The sequence below is a fragment of the Petaurus breviceps genome, unplaced genomic scaffold (assembly GCF_028583685.1).
Source record: "Petaurus breviceps papuanus isolate PSGF00001 unplaced genomic scaffold, PetGlider_PUasm1.0 90740, whole genome shotgun sequence".
NCBI classification, from domain to species: domain Eukaryota; kingdom Metazoa; phylum Chordata; class Mammalia; order Diprotodontia; family Petauridae; genus Petaurus; species Petaurus breviceps.
In genome coordinates this window covers 3,401,226-3,416,143 of record NW_027187330.1, presented here as the reverse complement: position 1 = coordinate 3,416,143, position 14,918 = coordinate 3,401,226, and the positions used below count along the sequence as shown (strand labels likewise).

Sequence of the window (14,918 nt, the reverse complement as noted above, 5' to 3'; positions counted from 1 at the left end):
TAGTCCTGAGTAGTGTTTCCTAATAAGTATTTCAAATCAGCACCAAGGTGGTAGTAATTAAATTTTGTGACACTCCTAGATAATGTTTAGTGAATGGTAGACCTAGCCATGGCATACAATGTTCATGCCAGAATGCTTCTCCTACTGCCTGATTTGCTGACAGTTTATTATTAGGTGACTGGGCTTAACAACGTTGTGTTTGTTTTGAGAAAAGGAAGGAATAGGCCAGCTTGAGAAGAAAAGGACAGGACCAAACACTTGCCAATGCCATGTAACACTAAGGAAGAGAGGAAGAAAACAGTCGTCTATTAAGTGCCCACTGTGTGCCAGGTACTGGGCTAAGTGCTACACAAAGAGCCCATTTAATCTCCATTACAGCCTTGGGAGGTAGGTGCTGTTATCAGGCCCATTTTACAATGGAGGAAAACTGAGGCAGACAGATTAAGTGATTTGCCCAGGGTCACACCAGCACTTGATCCACTGTACTACCTGGCTGCTTCTAGGCAGAGGATCACAGTATCAAAGACTTAGAGCTGGAAGTGATAGTAGCAGTTTCTTTTTCAATCCTTTCATTTTATAAATGAGGAAATGATTCTCAAATAGGTTAAGTGAAAGAGGTCTCACACGGGTAGCAAATAGAAGAAGGATTTAAACACAGGCCCCAAAACCAAGCCAAACCAAAATAGCTATGTAAATACCCCTTTCATTCAAAGTGTCCCTGTCGATGAAAGGATGATCCATGTATATGAGGGTTGAAGCATACCTGACAGGAGTTTTGATAGCACTTCCTTCTCCCTGTGCAGAGGAGAAATTGCTGGGAGACCATATTGGTGACCTGAAGCTTTAAGGTTTACCAAGCCCCCGTGGGGCTTATACTCAGTCCATAGTTCCAGTGATTTAGAAGAGGAAAGGGGGTCTGCTAATCCAAACCCCAGTAAGCCCAAGCCTCCCTTATTTCCTTGCATCACTAATATTATAATTATTATAGTGGAAATATTTCTGGTTTTCATGTTGTAAATGTTATGTATTAAATTATATTTTCAGAAGCAAAAATAAACTTTCACAGTTTTATCAGTCTGGAAGTTGGCAAAAGGAGTGAGTCCAAGCGACACCTCCCACAGGAAGTCTCTTCAATGTGAGGGGGTTTACAGGTGTTAATATTTTCTTCCAGAAAACAGATTTTATTAAGGATTATATGAGTCTGATGACTGCAAAGAATTTTGGGTCCATGAGGTATTTTATATTTTGAAGTAATATTTTGGAAGTAATAAAAAATGGAATATTCAACTTTCTGTCCTCTGAGCATTTTGTGGGGAAACATGGATGAGGGCAAATATGAGAACTTTTATTTATGCCTTCCTCAATCTTAAGATGTAAGCTGAGGCAGCTAGGTGGCACAGTGAATAGAGCACTGGCCCTGGAGTCAGGAGGACCAGAGTTCAAATCCAGCCTCAGACACTTAACACAAACACAAAACTAGCCTTGTGACCTTGGGCAAGTCACTTAACCCCAATTGCCTTGCCTTCCCCCCTCCAAAAAAAAGAAAGAAAGAAAGAAAAACATGTGATACTACATGATACACTTAACACATTGTTTACTAAGATAGGCAAGCTGTTGTTTTTTTAATTTAACAGTCTCCACATGATGATGTGGGGTCTTGCCACAAGCTTAGGCAGAAGTCAGATTTGCAAATCATTGCTTGTTGAACACACTGTATGGAGACAATTCTGAGAAGTCAGGATCCTCAAGTTGATTATCAATTAATTGAATTGTTAGGAGATTGCCTTCAATCTGAGAGGTCACATTTCAAATCACCTTTAAAGAAAACTTTATTCTTGATCTTCCCCATTGCCTAACAATATCTAAGTCTGATTATTCCAAATGTGACCCCTAGAAATTCAATCCATAAAACTAAGAACTAGAGAGGATGTGATGAGCCCTAACCAAAGTCTATGGCACACAGGCTAGAGAGTCAGGAGGTCCTCTGCCCCTGACAGTGTCTCTTAACCGCATGATCTGTCCACTCAGGATTTCAGAGTCACCCTTCAAACTCTCCATGCAGGCTGTTTTATACTGTCTCTGTACAGAGACAACATCGTTCTGGAAACATCACCAAAAAACAGAAACCTGTCTCTACATCCAGCCTTGTCAATATGCAATGGAATTTTTCTCAGGAGATGGAGTTTCTTCTTGATATTGGGTAGAGTGGACACCCCCTGGCAAGAACAAGATTCTTAGCCACTCTAGCTTCTTCCAGTCTGACCTACTGCAGAGCAAATGCTTTAGCCAGACCCAGAGTTATACTCAAGTTTTTTTTATAGAAACAGAACTATCTTTCATAGATGAAACTAGTGTAACAGAAATTCAAGACAAGAACGTGGGATTATTGTCCTGTGCACGAAAATAGAACATCTGTCAGTCAAAACGTTTATTAACACATGCACCTGGGTTATTCTAACTGCTCCTTATTAGCTGAGCTCTAGCTGTAACTGACACTAATCCTGGTGTTATACATTTAAGTTTCTGTTGACTTACATTTTTTTCTGCCCTGGATCACAGCCTGGTAAGATAGGCATCTGGTTTTTGTGAGAAGCCCCCAAGGCAGTCATCAGCCCGCATTACTGAAGCTAACTTCATCCTACAGAAACAGTACAATGCAGAACATTTGGTGTAACCTAAGAGACAACACTGTGCTGGGTTCCTTTCCCCTGATGAGGCTCCTCAAGGTAAAAGATCAGAAGAGTTTGAAACCAGACAACACTGGCGCCTGATTCAGTGAAACAGGTAACCTATTCCAGCTGTCTGAGGCTGCAACCCCTAACGCCTCCACCTCTCAGGGTTCACTTTTGCTCCAGGACCTTCAAAGTAGACAGCTTGGTTTGTGCTAAAAGGTATGCTACTTGGGGAAGGGGGGAGAGAGGAGAAGAATGCAAGAGGGTCTGACTGCAAACTCACTGGCGGTCCACAAACCAGGCACGGGGAACATCAAGAAGAATCAGCCTATTCAAGTGATGACAGAGTCCTGGGGCCCGAAAGTCAAAGCAAGTTCAAAGCTTGCAGACGCCAGAAGAGACACTGCCAGGGCCTCCTTGCCATCTTGAATCCATCCAAGCGTGCAGCCCCTGGACAGTGAACTGCATTCGCCATAGCAGGGAAGCAAATTAGCAATAAATAAAGCAAATTAGTTCAGGTCCATAGGCCCAATGTCTAGAAGTTAACAGTTTGGATCTAAAAGAAATTATGCACTGTATTGGAAAAGTCTGAACAAGCCCAATTCTTCTGAGTGTTAAGCAATTTTTTCTAAGTGATGTATAGAAAACCTCATGTCAACAGACGGCCATTTAATGTTCTGTATTAAAAATATCATTACACTGATAAAGGCCTATCTTTTACATACAATACAAACACTCTCTTTAGGCAGCAAATTTTTGAACATTTTGACCAGGAACAAACAAAGCCTATCCAAGAATTCCTACCACAACTCCACAGACTCCACAACTCCTGACTGCTACAAAGATACAAATCCCCCATGTGAAAATATCTCCTTGTGTTAAGAATCTATCACAAACAGCTATTAAATAGATATAGCCTGTAAAAGCCAGCATATGGGTTCGAGGCATTGTTGGCTATCACTCAATGACCACACCAAGCTTGATGAAGTTTTCTTAAACATTGTTACTCTGGGCATTTGAGAGAAACTATACTTGACAGGGTCTGGTTATCCACGGAACACTGACCTGATAACTGTGTGTGTCTTCTTTGCTGGTGGGGTGAGTGATGTATGGCCTGTTCTAAGCAGATCCTGTGGGCATGGCTCAGGACTGGCTTGTCCTGTTCTTGTATTTACTGAGAAGTGTGGTCCTATTGTGGGGCCCTGCTGGGATGCATATGCTGCTGTATGGGACTGAAGTCCCTAGAGATCCATCCTGGGTTAATAGAGTTTCCAGCAGATTGCCAGTCAAGTTAAAATCGGCTCACAGATTCTTGGCTGAGGTAAAATTATCTGAGATGTAAATTCTACTTAAAACCAGGGAACACCTAGATCTTAGGTAAGTTTGGAGAAGTTTAGCAGCAGATTAGCCACAAGGTGTTGAATTTTTTTGGCCACAAAAAACCTGATGAAATCTATTACTAAAATTAAGGGGTTTCCATTTGTTTCAGTGGAAAAGAGAGAGATGTGCCCAGTAGAGTAAACATCCATGGATATCTTTTGAAGTGTATTTTTCTACGTGGCTAATATGGAAATATTTTGCATGACTACACACATATAAGGCAAATTGCTTGTCTTCTCAAAGAAGGGGGGAGGGGAAAGAAAGAGGAAGAGAGTTTAGAATTCAAAATTTTTTTAAATGAATGTTAAAAATTGTTTTTACATGTAACTGAGAAAAAAAAAATTTTAAAGGAAAGAAATGTTTGTTCTAGCAATGTATTCCAAAGCATAATATTTCCCAGGTACACTGCTGCCATCAAGCATCTAAGACTATCAGTTTGTTAAAGAGTTATTGAATAACCATGAATAGTAGTTAATTACTATAATCATTAGTTACTCCTGAAAAGTTATTTAAACTAGTAGTTATTATTGAAAGGCTTTTTTCTTCATTAAAAAAAATCCTCACCAAATACTATGAATTTACACAAAATCATGACGAAGGGTAGATAAGCAAGGCAGTCATAGAATGCCACAGGTAGGACAGGGGCATACAATAAACAATTATTTTTTCATGCTATTTGTTATAAATAAGCATTTTAGTGCCAGAAAATTCTCCTTTCTGTAGTATTGGTTACTTGTGACAAACTGCATATGTGTCATTTATTTTGTAATATACTGCATAGTCAAAATCCAGTTTCAAAGTTTTTTGACAAGTGTTTCAAAAAATACTTAGGCATCTACTACATACAGAGGACTGACAGCTGAGCACTGGAAGAGATAAATCATGTGACTTACAACCCCTAACCCTGAATAGAGGTATTTTTATATGAACATAACTGTGGTAACCTCTGGAAACTTTTACTTCACTCTCTATTTTTTGAGTTTCCCACAGGCCTGGACAATTCAGAAAGAAAGCAATGTAGAGATGATTCCAGGCCCTTTCCTGTCATAAAGGAACTACATGGGAGGTTGTGTTAATTCCTTCTGAAGCAAGAACATAATTTTTTTTAAAGTTGGCTATAATTTATAGCCTCTTTGGGGACTCACAGGCAGCATGGACATTACCCCTCTGGAGCTGAGATCCTCTCTCCACAGCAGGAAGGAGAGACATCTGCAATCACCATGTGGGGCCAAGACAGATTGCTAAGGGAGACCATATTGTGATCAGCTATCACTCAGAGCCTGCTATGGACCACAAGCTCATCTGAATCTTGTTTAGTGATCTGACTGGCTGATTGGCCAATGAGATGCTTGGATTCATTATATTCTTTGGTCACTGGGAAACATGGGGAGAGTTCTTGCCTTGTCTCTACTCTGAGCTTCAGGAGTGCATAGGGAATTTCCTAGGACAGTGGAGGATGGGAAAGGAAAGATGTGCTATATATTTCAATGGGATATGGGGGGGGAGGTATTTGTACATTAATTTCATGTATATTAAAGTTGCAGTGATCTATAAGCTATGTGTCTGAATCCACTAGATACAGAAAGTAGAAGCTTAGAGATGAATTATCCCAAGGGCAGAGCCAAGAAAACTGTAGCAGTTCTATGTTTAATATCTTCATGTGGTAAATTAGAAATCAGGAGGAAGTAGCATGCACAAGGGGTAAATGCTACTTTTGTACCAGGAAGCAATAGGCAAGAATAGCTCTGGCTGCCATTGAGGACCACTTTGGTTTTGAGTGCCCTCTAGTGGACAGAGGGGATATTAGAGTCGCCATAAGACTGAGCTCTCCAAAGGGTACTAGAGTGGACATGGGGAGAAGAGCCTGGATCATGTGCTACCTAGAGGCTGACCCAGAGAGCCCATGTGGCTGCAGTCTCCTGGTAAGTTTAAAGAAGCCTGCACCAACCCAGCCAGACCTTAACCCACATGTCACAGTAGAAATTAATGATATGCACAAGATTTAATAAAGAAGGAAAATTTTCAGTCTTCATTTTCCTAATCCATATAATTTGTTTCATGGAGCTTCAATGCTTCAAGGCATGGAGGTGACCCTGGACTCACCTAAGCTATGTCAGAGGAGCATAAACTCTGAAAGCCCCTACTATACTGTAAAGGTTCTGAATAAATCCCTGGTGACAAACTTATACTATCTTCTGAGGACCAACCTAGCTACTGATGCAAAGACCTGTCTGTAGTAGTCTGGCCACGTAGGGATGATTTTTTTTTTCCCACTGTAACCCACGAAACAAAGAAGAAATTTAAATGGCTTAGAGACCTAGAAGATAATCTAATCCGGCACTGTCATTTTACAGGTGATGAGACAGAGATTCAGAGAAGCTAGGTGACTTGCCCAAAGTCATACAGCTAGTAAGTGGTAGACCCAAGCTTTGAGCCACAGTGCTCAGACCCCAGGACCAGCACACATCCCACTCTATTGGGGTGAATGTCAACCAACTCCCCTATGGCTCCATTCAAGCATTTACATTTCCCAATATAAAAAGACCACCTCCAAACTTCAGTTGAAGTAATTCGAATTTTATAAAAAAGAAAGGACTACTAACAACTTCCTTCAATGCCCACAACCCAAATGAACAGCAGAGTATGGCAGCAACTTGCCTCCTACATATTCATAGCAATGACCACTATTGATATTATCTTTTTAAAATTTACTTTATAATAAAACAAGCATTTCCATAACAGTCAAAAAAAAAGGTGATTGCACATGAAATCGCAAATCTATTATGTACAACTTGCTATTCCTTTTAAATGTATAATAAAGTTATCATGTAAATTTTTTCTTTTTTTCTTCCCACCCCATGCCCTAGAGATGGCTTCCATCAGACACAAATATGTGCGTGTATGTATGTGTGTGTGTATATATATATATATATATATATATATATATATATAGTTCTATCTCTGAATGCAGATAACATCTTCCTTCATATATCCTTCATAGTTAATTTGGGTATTTATAATAGTCAAATAATTTTTTCCACTCAAAGTTGTTCTTGAAACAATACTGCTGTTAACTGTATATAACATTCTCTTGGTTCTGCCCACTTTACTCTTCATTATTTTATGCAAGTCTATCCATGTTTTTTCTAAAATCCTTGAGCTCATCAATTCTTTTTTTTCCAAATGCTTTATTAACTTGTGATTTACATCATTCATTTCTGCCAGATTTTGAGTTAACAAATTTTCTCCCTGTTTTTCCCCTACCTACCACCCCAAAATAGCAGTCCCACAGGACAGCCCCTCCTCCAATCTGGACTCTTCCCTATTTTCTCCCATACCCCTTTCGATTTTTCCAGTAGGGAATGGTGGATCTCTATGCCTCAGTGCCTGTATATCTTACTTCCCAATTACATGTAAAATAGTATTAATAATAGTGTGTGTGTTTGTGTGTGTGTGTGTGTGTATATATATATATATACATATATATATATATATTTAAAAATTTGATTTTAAAACTTTGAATTCCAGATTCATTCCCTTCCTTCCTTGTCACCCACCTTTACTGGGAGGATAAGCAGTTCAGTATAGGTTGTACATGTGTAGCTAATGCAAAACAATAACATAGTAGACATATTGTAAAAGACTGACTATATTACCCTCCCTCCTATCCCACCTCCCACTTGTTCTATTCTCTACTTTGATCCTGTAGCTTTTCAAAAGTGGGTGCTTCCAACTTCCCTCCCCGCCCCAGCCTGCCCTCCCTTCCATTACCCCCCTCTCATTCCCTTCCCCCCTACTCTCCTGCATATTTAGTGTGTGTTTCATTCCCTCCCCAAGCCAAATTCAATGAGAATAAGGTTGACCCATTCCCTTTTGCCTTCCTATTCTTCCCCTCCATTGTAACCATTTTCCCTTGCCTCTTCTATATGAGCTAGTTTACCCCATTCTGTCTCTCCCCATCTCCTCTCATTATATTCCTCTCTCACCTCTTAATTTCACCTTTTAAGTATCATCCCTTCCTGTTAAATTGGTCCTGTGCCCTCTTATGTATATCTGTAAACATATATACACACATTCACATATGTATTCATATGCCCATATACCCTCAGTTATAGACATATCTATATTTCTATTCCCTTCAACTATTTTCATACTGAGAAAAGTTTCATCAGTTACAATTATTGTTTTTCCATGTAGGAATATTAATGGTTCAACTTTGATGAGTTCCTTAAGATTTCTTTTCCCTGTTTACCTTCTCATGTTTCTCTTGCTTCTTGTATCTGAATGTCAAATTTTCTACTCAACTCTGTTTTTTTCAGCAAGAATGCTTGAAAGTCCTCTATTCCACCGAATGAACATATTTTTCCCTGAAACATGATACTCAGTTTTGCTGGGTAGGTGATTCTTGGTTTTAATCCCAGCTCCTTTGACCTCTGGGATATCATATTCGAAGCCCTTTGATCCCTTAGTGTAGAAGCTACCAGATCCTGGGTTATCCTGATTGTGTTTCCACAATATTCAAATTGTTTCTTCATGACTGCTTGTAATATTCTCTCCTTAATCTGGGAATTCCGGAACCTGGCTATAATATTCCTAGGAGTTTTCTTTTGGGGATCTTTTTCAGGAGGTGATCAGTGGATTCTTTCAACTTCTATTTTGCCCCCTGCTTCTAAAACATCAGGGCAGTTTTCTTTGAGAACTTCCTGGAGGATGATTTCTAGGTTCTTACTTTGATCATGGCTTTCAGGTAGTCCAGTAATCTTTAAATTATCTCTCCTGGATCTATTTTACAGGTCAGTAGTTTATCCCATGAGATATTTCACATTGCCTTCTATTCTTTCATTTGTTTGAATCTGTTTAACAGCATCTTGATTTCTCATAAAGTCATTAGCTTCCATTTGCTCCAATCTAATTCTGAAGGAATGATTCTCCTCAGTGAACTTTTGAGATTTTTTTCCCATCTGGCAAATTTGGCTTTTTAAGGCATTCTTCTCCTCATTGCCTTTTTGAGCCTCTTTTGCCATTTGAGTTAGTCTGTTTTTTTAAGGTATTATTTTCCTCAGTCAGGCTGTAGACTCTCATTTCATAATTTTCTTGCATTGTTCTCATTTCTCTTCCCAATTTTTCCTCCACTTCTCTTACCTGCTTCTTAAGGTCCTCTATGGCCGGTAACCAGCTCGTATTTTCCTTTGAAGCTTTTGGTGCAGGAGTTCTCACTTCACTGTCTTTCTCCTGTTCCATTCTTTGCTCCTTTTTGTCCCCAAAATAGGAGTCTAATGTTGGAATCTTCTGTCTGCTTTGTTTCCTTTGCCTGGTCATGTCACCCCTCAGTCACTTGACCCCTGGGCTTTTTGCCACAGTAAGACTCTGCCACCATACAAGGAAGGTTTCGTCCCAAATGCTGGGGTTTTCTCAGTTGCCAGAGGTATTAGATGGGTGCCCTCTCTGAGGCCTCCACATGCTCTGGCAAGCTGGACACACACCCCAGGACCTCATCCTAGACTGCAATCCAGATCCAAGCAGGTTAAAGCAAGAGCGATTACCCCTTAGACTGGTCACTTGGTCTCCCTACACTCTGCAGGCCAGGAGCTAAAGCTTCCACATGGCCCTGGGTGGCTGTGCCCGTGTCTCAGCGGCTTCTTGCCCCAGGGGCAAAAGCCAACACACTCCCACTTACTGGATCCCCAAGTCCACTTTTCCCTTCGCATCTGTTTGTTGATAATTCTGGAAATGGCCACAGCTGCTGCTGATCTGGAGTCCCTCTGGCCAGCGGCTGGTCAGACCTGCCCTGGGGCTAAAACCTCTGGCTCATGCAGCTCCATTCCTAGAGCCCTGTGCTGGCTGATTCACGCTGGCCAATTCCTGCTGGCCTGCCAGGCTGTCCTGAGCCGGAGGTTAGCTCCTCTGTGTCATTTTGTGAGTTCTGCAGCTCCAAAGTTTGTTTAGAGTCCCCTTTTTACACGGATTGGGGAAAGTGGAAGCCAGAGCTGCTCAGAGGTCGTGTTTCTACTCTGCCATCTTGACTCCACCTGGAGCTCATCAATTCTTAAAACAAAAGTATTCTATCACAACAATATAACACAACTTGTTCAGCCATTCCCCAACTGACAGGAATCCCCACAATTTCCAGTTCTTTGCCACCACAAAGAGAGCTGCTATAAATATTTTAGGTTCTTTTCCTTTTTCCCTAATTGTCTTTGGAAAAAAGACCTAGTAGTGGTATTGCTAGGTCAAGCTACTGATATTCTCTATTTTTCCCTCCCTCCTTCAGCTTGTCTTTTTCTTTTCTTTTCTTCTAATTTTCTAACTTTCTCTCCATCTTTGCTTTTTTTCTTCTTTCTCCTCTTTTTCCTATCTTTCCCCTTTCTTCTCTGACTCTGTCCCTTAACTGGTCATTATATGGAACTCAAATTTAGTTTGGTTTAGTTGTATTTATTGAATAAAGTTTTATGTCTTTTACTTCCTGGCTTTCATTTTTCTCACCAATAACCTGAAGCTTACACAAGGCAATCTCCAAGGTCCTTTCCATGCACTAGTCTTCTATGATTCTAAGCTCCCTGTCCTTAATTTAAAAAAAAAAGTTGACATTATATATTCTTTTTAAAAAGATTAATTACTTTTTGCTTGAATGTGACCACTGTTTTTTTTCCCCTGTGTATTAATGGTTCTAATTCTTATTGCTGTTACTGTTGTTAGTAATAACAATGATGCTATTATCAAGAAAGAATAGGACCACTAGTCATAGTGAAGAGGATCAAAGGTCTTCAAGCATGTTAGAAGAAGAATTCTTGTTCACTTAACCCTCTGCAATCTGACTCACAATCTCATCATTCAAATGAAACTTCTCTTTCCCAAGTTTTCGACAATCTTTAAAGTCCCAACTCTGATAGTGTTTTCTCTGTCCTCATCCTTATTGACCCCTCTGTTGCACCTGACACTGCTGTCCACTCTCTCCTCCTATAAACTCCATCTTCTCTGGATTTGGTGATGCTGCTTTTTCCTAGTTCTTCTCCTGTCTATGAGCCACCTTCAGTCTCCTTTATTGACTCATCATCCATTACACGGCCCCTGACTGTCAGTATACCTCCAAGGTTCTATCCTGGGCCAATTTGTCTTCTCTCTATCCTCTCTTCATGACTTCATCAGCTTTCATAGTTTTATTTATGAACTCTCTGCTGATGACTCCCAGATCTACAAACCATCCAAGGGTACACTGGTAAATGTTTAACAACTGGCTCTTGGGGTGGGGGGGAGTACATACAACACACATTTTAGGTTTAATCTCATTTTAAGCCTTTTCTCCTTTACTCTCTTAAATATAGACTATCGACAAAACAGTAAGCCCTGATCTGTAGTGTTTCCCAATTTCCAAGGTACAAATGCTCCCACTGAAAATTTAACAGTTAGGTCTCCAGCAGGTCTGTCTCTTTCCTGAACTCTGATTCCACATCACCAGCTGCCTATTGGACATTTCAAACTGCACGTGCTGGAGAGCTCAAACTCAACAAGTCCAAAACATAACTCATCCTCTTCCCCCCAAAACCCACCCCTCACTGCATTTCTCCATTTCTACTGAGGACAGCACCATTCTCCTAGGCTTCCATGTTTGGAACAACAGCATGGTGCTTACCTCATCACTGCCCCTCAGCCCACACAGCTGATCAGTTGATAAATCTGCCCTTTCTATCACTGCTGCCTCTGTGCTCACCTAGCCACAACCACAGCTCCAGTCCTCTTTGCCTCCCACCTGACCTTTCACAATGACCTCCTCATTAGTTTCCCTGCCTCTGGCTTCTCCCCACTCCCCACAGCTGCCACAACTCAGACAATTACAGTAGCTCCCTGTTGCCTGTTGGTTAAAATATCAGCTCCTCACCCATTCCCTTCCCATATTCTACAATTCTACCAGACTAGTCCACATATGGCAGCCCATGTCCATCTGTGCCCTTGACCTGGGCTTCCCTCCTTACATCATTTCATAGAAACCTCAAGCACCGCCTTCTACATGAATCCTTTCCTGATGCTCCCAACAGCAAGAGCCCCCACCTCCCTTATCTATTTATTCTGTTTGTCATCTACATATCTACACCCACTCTCTCTCCTGATATAACTGTAAGCTCCCTGGAAGTAGAGATGATGTCATGTTTTTATTCTCTCCCCAGTGCCTAGTGCAGTGCCGGCCTTCTATCAGACATTTAATGAAAGTTTGTTGATTACCTGATTGGCACTTTCTGCATCCACAAGTGTTAAGCCTTCTGTGGCGTGTGTTCCCTATATCTGCCCTTCTGCAATGAAAATTACAAAATCAAAGAGGTCAGCAGCTCCACCAGGTCTCCTTCTAACTCATGTATGTCAGTGAGGCTTTGAGATCAATCAGAGCCCTGGGAGTTGAATCGAGTCTTCCCATAAGATCAAAGGGAGCCAAGCTGCTCCAACAAAGTCAGGTTAGAGCACAATGAATAATTGGCCATATGCAATCTATCTTTACTACCTTAAGTCTTCTAGCTCATGGAAAAAAACAAACACTCAAAGGTCCCCTAGGCTAGTGGCATTCTGGATAACAAGTCTTATTGCCATGATTCACGGGGGCAGGGATACAGACAGTCCACAATTTTCAGACATCCCCCAATTAAGATGGAAAAGTTTGCACCTGGAATGCATTTCCCATAGAAACAATGTGAGCCCTTAGATCAGCTCAGAAAAACTTGAGGTTGTTGTAACAGGACAGAGTAGGAGGTGCGGACGTCTGAATTTCTAGCTGCAATAAACTCTCGAAGGAGAAAGTTTTAGTTACAAGGTCCTTGTTTCATTCCTTTTTTTTTCTCCCTTGGCCACTCACCTGCTTCTCTTCCCACCACTACTGGACCCTTCTAGCTCTAAATCCCCTAACACTTTTGAGCATCACAAAGAGAATGATCATGAGAAGAATCAAAGAGGAGGAAGAATTATACATCACAGCAAGAATAACCAAGATCAAAGAGGCCAGAAGAAGATCTGAAAGGTATAGCTTTGGAAGTCTTCTCAGAAGAATGGTCAAATTCAGGGCAAAACTCTCAAGCAGGATTAAGGAATGTGAAAAATTGGGCTCTCCCATCTAAGGCTTCTATTTAGTAGGGCCTCTACTATAAAAAAAAAAAAAATAAGACTGCTAAAAGGAAAACACAACTAGCAAAAAGAAATGCATTATGCAAACACAATCTCTGCATGCCAGATTTTCTAAGACCCTCCCTGACTGAAGCTAAGCATTTCAACCATCCAAGAAGCATGAGTATGAAGAATGGAACTTGAGAGTGTGACGGAAACAGCTGGGGTGTCCTCTGTGATTGGAACATCTGGAGAGCACATGAGAGCACATCTGGTGCCTACGTGACCAAGCAGCTGGAGTGAGTTTGTAAGAACAGCTGCGTCGGGTGCCATTCCTGCTTGGCTCGGGGTGGGTGGGTAGAGCTACCTGTTCTTCATAGCCACTGCCAGGGTCAAGAGACACAAGGCAGGTGGGGGTGAGGGCGTGGGGTGCACTGGCAAACTCAAGTCCTATCCAACCGCCCACCTTACAGGTGAAGCACTAGGAAATATGTACCCGGCTGAAGAGGGACAGATGCATCCTACCAGGAAAATTCTGGAAAAATATGAACTATACCTTTCATTTCATAACTGGAATCAATATGACTTTCATAGTCTTTGACTCCTTGGGTCCAGACATTTAGGTTTCCTAGCCAGTGGTCCTGATCACTGCGGTCCACAAAGGCAGTGAGGAGTCTCCAGTTCACGCACAGCTGTGCAAACCACTGCCTCCAGTGTATGAGTTAAAGGGCATGGAAAAGGTTTCTTCTGCCCCCTAATCTCTCTCCTACCCTGCCTGAAATTCTTCACTTTACTGCCAAGCAAAATGAAATTCCACTATTAAGGATTCATTTCTTTGAGTTAGAAAAGTACCCAATACTCCCAAGGTAAAGTAGAAGGATGAGGTACTACAGTGTTAGATCTGGAGTCTGGGTTTCAAATCTAGCTTCAGACACTAGCTGTGTGGTCCTAAACAAGTCACTTAACCTCTGTCTGCTTCAGGGGCCTCATCTGTAAAACAGGTATAATAACAGCATCCACCTCCCAGAGCTGTTGTGAGGACAAAATGAGATGCTATTTGTAAAGAGTTTTATAAATGTTATTGATCATTATCTTCATAATTATGAGGTATGATATAGCAGAAAAAGAAACACACTAAGCCCAGAGTTCTTAACCTAGTGTCCGAGGTGGTCTGTGAACTTGAATGGGAAAAAAAAATTACATCTTTATTTTCACTAATCTCTAACTGAAAGTTAGCATTTCTTTCTATTACGTTTTTTAAAAAGTTATTCTGAGAAGGGGCACCAGATTTCTAAAGGGGTTCATGATTCAAAGGAGCTTAACCTTTCACTAAGGTATTCATTAATCATTCACATCTTGGTGTAGCCTAGTTTTAGTCAACTGATCAGGTCTAAGAGAATTCCTGTTTTGATGAGAAAAAGGGAGGGAAGGAGAGGGGGGAAAGATAATTTTTCTGACGTTACATTATAGGCATCTAAATGAATCACATTATGGGCAGTGCCAGGGATAAAGGGCACGGGACAGACAGGGCAGGAAGTACAAGACAAGCTGCTCTATTTCCTTCACCATTTTGCCCATGCCTGGCCCTTCTCATGGAGCCGCAGTGGAGAAGGAAGGGGCTACAGGCAAGGTGATGGACAGGTCACACTGGCAGAACAGGGTCCCGAGGTTTGTTTGGGGGGTGGGTCAATGGGGGCGTGACTGGGTCACTCCCTGCTTCTGGCAGTACTGACCTGTCAGGGCTAGGGGAGCTCAGTCCACGCCCTCGATGGCCCTTTCTGG

The 14,918-nt window shown here is 41.4% G+C and overlaps 1 long non-coding RNA gene across 4 annotated transcripts in view; it reads right to left on the bottom strand.

Moving 5' to 3' along the window:
- The window catches only part of LOC138145542 (uncharacterized), a 196,365-nt gene that overhangs the window by 180,456 nt on the left and 991 nt on the right, over positions 1 to 14,918 (bottom strand). The gene's annotated exons all lie outside the window — the stretch shown is intronic.